This window comes from Pteropus vampyrus, unplaced genomic scaffold (genome assembly GCF_000151845.1).
Source record: "Pteropus vampyrus isolate Shadow unplaced genomic scaffold, Pvam_2.0 Scaffold477, whole genome shotgun sequence".
NCBI lineage: Eukaryota > Metazoa > Chordata > Mammalia > Chiroptera > Pteropodidae > Pteropus > Pteropus vampyrus.
Genome location: NW_011889258.1, coordinates 1,584,009 through 1,589,593, shown reverse-complemented (window position 1 = coordinate 1,589,593; position 5,585 = coordinate 1,584,009). Strand labels below are relative to the sequence as shown.

General features: G+C 37.7%; 1 pseudogene; it reads left to right on the top strand.

Annotated features, from left to right (window-relative positions):
• Positions 1–5,160: 5,160 nt before the first annotated feature.
• Positions 5,161–5,279, top strand: LOC111732646 (annotated as a pseudogene).
• Positions 5,280–5,585: the final 306 nt, after the last annotated feature.

The following is a 5,585-nucleotide window of genomic DNA, read 5'->3' as shown; positions in this document are numbered from 1 at the left end:
TTTCATCTGTAAAGTAGGTTTTCAACTTTTACTTTTAAGAAGTAGAATCTTTGCTCTAGACAAAGTCTCATATGGCAAAAAATCTTATATGAAATCAAATATGTAAAACATATAAAAGCAGTTAAACAGGCTATATATAAAACAGATGAGCACATTTTGTGGGGGTGTAGTGGGGGAGAAAGTCCTATTACCCTGATCTCTAACCTCCAAGTCACTTCCCCGGAATCCTAGAACAGAGTTAACATGGTTTGAAAACCACTGGGCTAGCTGTGTTATAGCCTTTTTAGCTCTGACAGTGTGTGATTATTTGCCCTAGAGAATTTGTAATTTCTGCATATTGAAATGCTACTTTAGGAGGATTCTGGATAACAAACGTGTGAAAGTACTTTATAAACTGCAAAGTCGATCACAAAGAGGATCTACAGTTATGAAGATTATGTCCTACTTGATCGCAAATGTGGGGAAGTGGAAAGAACATTGGACAGGGAAGACAGGATATCCAGATCCCTTCCTTCAGTGGCACTTAGGGATACAGAGTGATATCAGTTAATGTAGAAAGCAAATGCAAAACGTACAGACAGAATACTAGATGGCAGCAGCAGAAAGATTGAAATAAAAAAAAATAGGGGGCCCCTGGCTACCCTTTCATCGTACAAATTATCACCTTGCTTTCATAACAAAACAATATTCATTGTCAGAAAATTAAGTTAAATTTTAGGCTTAAAAATCACATTTAAGCAACTTTAATCTAAAAAAGTTATATCTGTAATGTCTCCGATTTATAATCTGAAGAAACAAATTAATTAGAAACTAAAAGATAGAACCAGAACCCCTTAAGTAAACAGTTTCCAAGACTCTGTTATTTTCTAGTACTGATAAAAGCTGGACAAGGTATATAGTTCCATACCTTTGGTATTCTTGGCACTCCAGGATAATGTTAATTGAACTCTCTGTAGCTAATTGGAGAAGAGCAATGGACTGAGATTAATATATACTACACAAATTCATGCATTTAGGTTGGAAATAGAATTGATAGTTGACTGGAGGGCTTTGAGCTGCTTGCACACTCTTTTTATTTTCCCCTTTCTTGGTAGAGTTTGCAATAGCATGTTACAAATAAAGGTAAGACTGCAGGTTAGCTTTGTTCTGCTTCCTTCCTGCAAATGTTTGTTAAATGTCTAGTATGTTTAGGTCCTGTGATAAATAAGACATAGACCATTCTCAAGGAGCTCACACTAATGAAGACAGAGGACATATACAGTGAAATAAGATATACGCTACTAAAGATAAATACCAAATGTTATTGGAGCACCTTACCCAAGCAATAGGAGAAAGCAAGTAAAGGAACAAGAGAGAGGGAGAGAGAGAGAGAGAGAGAGAGAGAGAGAGAGAGAGAGAGAGGAAAAGTTCAAAGACACTTCTGTTAAGAGATCGTGTTTGAGAAAATGCGAGTAATTTAGTATTCAGTATTGGATCAGCCAGGGAAGGGGAATGTAGCATGACAGAGAGAGGAGACAGAGACCAGATGTTGAAGGACCTTGCAAGATTTTGAACTTTATCCTGTAATCAATGGTGAATCATTGCTTAAGCAAAATAATGGCATGATAAGATTTTAGAAAGAATACTTACTATTGTATGGAGGAGGGATTGGGTGGTATGGAAGGGAGAGGTCAAGAAGATAGGCAGAGGCAGTACCCATATTTGAAGCAAGAAATGAGAGTGACTTGTCTGTACTAGAACAGTGTTATTAAACTAGAGAAAAGTAAATGGATCCATGAATGTAGAAATAGTCAGACTCGATATTTATTGAATGTGGAAGGTTTACGTTAAGGAGTCATTGTAAATGATGGCCTAGTTTCTAATTTGTGCAGCTTGGATAGAGAATGCAGATGAGAGAAGTAGTTTAGAGTATAAAAGCAAGATGATAAATTCAATTTTTAACATGTTGAATATAACATAACCTTGGAACATTTAAGTAGAGCAGGTAGTTGTATATATAGGTTTTGTCGGGATGGAGACAGTGCTGGGGATCATCAATACATAGGTGGTAAGTTGGAATCACACGAATGGATCAGATTGATCATAGAATGTGTGTGGGTTTAAAAGGAAAGGGTTAAAGTTAAGACCTCAAGAAACATCAACATTTAAGGGATGGGTGATGTAAGAACTTACGAAAGAACTAAAAAAGAGTCAAGGATGGATAGAAGGGAAAGTGCTGACAAGGACAGAAATATTTGTTAAATTTGGCTTCAGATGAATGTGAGAACAGAAAGCCAGATTATAATGAGTTGAAGAAAGAATGAGAAAAGAATTTCCAGTAGTGTAATGGACTAGATACATTGAGGGGCCGTCTCATAATACATCAGTTAGATCCTAAATAAAACAGAGACCAAATGTATTGCTGGACTTAAAAAATAAGAGAAAATTCTGAGGCACCCTTCCTGCTAGCTAAAATGAGGATAAGCTTAAACCAAAGCAGATAGCAACAAGCAAGCAGAAAGATGGCTTACGTATGAGAGCAAATGTAATTATCAACACTGAAATGAATCAGGAGACTGACTTTGAGTTAGCAGCAAACAGGGGAGCTGAATTAGAGGCTGTTGGCATTAAGCCAAGACTCTTACTCAAAAAGGAGCTAACATGGTCCCAGGTTAGTAGTGTATTCTGGCACACACAGAGATAAAAGCAAATCTTCTTTGAAAGAAAGCATCTTCAATTTAAACTTCTTGGAGTCCCACAAATGAAGACCAATAAAATATGAGCTCACAGTAGAAGGTCACAAACACATAAGGACAAAACCATTATGAATGAGTGTCAACAGATATAAAAGCAAACAAAATATTTAGACTCCCAAAACTTTTCTTTAGTTGTTGGAATAAGATATAGATTATATCTGTGTATGAACTGTTTCATGAAATATAAGATCCAAAAATGAATAAGCAACAAAATTATATATTTAAGTGTTTAAATATATAAATTTATATATATATATATTTTTTTTTTCCAGGTAAATTCGAAAAAGAGCCAATGGAACTTATAATATTGAAAAAATATAATTGCTAAAAATAAATGTATGAGCTAAATAGCAGATTAGACAGTTAAAGTATTAGCAAACTATAAGATCAATCCAATGAAATTACACATTATGTAACACAAAGGAAAATTAAAAATTTAAAAGAGGAGTTTATAGATACTGATGATGAATGAGAGCCTTTAATATATTATCCTACATAAAGAGAATAAAGAAAATGGAAGAGAGATAATATTTGAAAAGATAATGACTAAGAATTTTCTAAACCTTATAAAAGATGTGCCTACAGACATTAGAAGCAAACAGTATATGAAATGGGATAAACAGAAATGTAGTTCTGGTTTCAAATGGTGAACTAACCTCCTCCCATGAACACAGAAAATCTACATCTACATCTACATATGGAATAACTTCTTCTGGGGAGGGGAACAAAAAACCTAAAAACTGACTGACTCCTAAACATCAGGTGAACAAGAGAAAAAGGCCCACCTCAAAGCAGGTAGGAGAGGCTGGGACACAGTCTTGCCATAAATCCCACCCCCAGCAGGGTGACTGACCCACAGTCAGGAGGTAACTCAAAAAACTGAACTTTCTCACTGAGTAAAGGGCTTGTACCCCACATCGATCACTCCAACTTTTAAAACCTGTACCTGAGAAATGAATCCCCAAAACATCTAGCTTTAAAAACAAAGGAGGCTCATGTTCATGAGAACTACAAGACAATAGAGATCTAAGAAATGGCCTTTAAAAGGCTCACACACAGACTCAGCCACCCAAGGGCCCAGTGTGGAAGTGGCCAATCAAGGGGCACCCAGACTTTGTGTGGGAGAGGCTTATTTGCTTGTTTTGAGCATTGGCCTAAGTGGCAGGCATCTGATTTGACACATTACTGAGGGCTTGCTTGGGTGCTCTCTGGAACAAAGACTGCCAGGTGCCAGCTTTGGGCTCTCTCTCTGCTTTGCTCCAGTTGGTGGACACTATATTTTGGCTCTCCCTCTTCTGCACTCCAGAGTGCAAGTAACTCCCAGAATGGAGCTTTTACACACATCTGGTGTCCCAGTTTTTGTGGCTGCTGCCAGAGGATACCTCTACATTGCCTGGCTTTTGTGTCCAGTGGGGCTTTTACTCATGGGTCCCACAAGTCTGTAAACAACAGGAAAATGTCCATTAATGACTACCACCTTCAGGCCACGAGAAGAGGCAACAGACCCAGGAGCTCAGTCTTCCTGTGTAAGAAACCTATTAACATATTCATAGCTGCAGCCTGGGATCAGGTTTCTAATTAAACACATATCTAAGGGGTAACTGTAATCTTTCCCAGAAATCTTGGAGAGCAGGCACTATCTTTTCATTTTCCCTGTGTTGTGCTCCAAAGTGCCAGTAACTCCCAACAGGAACCTTTACACATGTCTGATAACCTTGTTTTTTATCTGGTGCTCTGGTTTTCACTTCTGATGCTCTTATTTTATGGTTGTCGCCCAGAGAATGTCCCTGGATCATCTGGTGGCCAGGGGGGCTTGTGTTACTGGGTCCCATAGACTATAACAATCATAAATATAGATCTTGACAGAATACTACCTCTGAGGGCACTGAACAGACAGCAGATTGAAACATACCCCTAGTCTTTTTGTGGGGAAAAAAAACACCCATAAGCTTGTCCTGGAGCTTTGGTTTGAGGGGTAAGCTTCAAATTTGGCACATGTCCAGATATCTATGAATGTGTTCTCAGGGAATATGGACTGGTGCATGCCATCTTTGTTCTCTCCTTCTGCCTCATTACAATTCATTGGTACTTTTCAGACAGGAGTTTGTACACATATCTGGTTTCCTGATTTTTTCAACTGCCACGCAGGGAATACCTCTAGATTACCTAGCACTGGTGGCCAGTAGGGCTGACACCTTCAATCCCGTAAGGCTGTATATATCTGCATATGTTATAAGTTGCCACCTGAGGATCTGATTTCAATGAGCCTGAATTTAGGTACTGATTGAGAGTTTCCCCTTTGAGACACTAATGAGTCATGGCATACTCTCAACTACTGGAAGCCACGAAAAATAAAATAGATTGCTTGGAGAATCATAAAGGTTTGAGAGACAACCTAGAGCTAAGATAGGATTGAAAATAAGGTTTCTATGGCCATGCCACCCTGAACAAGCCCGATCCCATCTAATCTCAGAAGCTAAGCAGGGTCAGGACTGGTTAGTACTTGGAAGGGAGACCACCTAGGAAGACCAGGTGCTGTAGGCATAAAAAATAAAAAAAAATAAGAGATTGTAAGCTAACAAGATCCTTGTAATCTGTGAGGTCAACCAAGGGTTGCCTTGCCTAAAAAAAAAAAGATAAAGAAAAAGAAAAGAAAAGGTTCATCTCCAACACTAATTTTATGAGGCCAGCATTACTCTGATACCAAAACCAGAAAAGAATGTTATGAAAAAGAAAATTACAGGCTAATATCTTTGATAAACATATATTCAAAAATCCTCAGCAAAATATTAGAAAACTGAATTAAAAATATATTCAGAGATCATACAACATAATAAAGTTGGATTTATT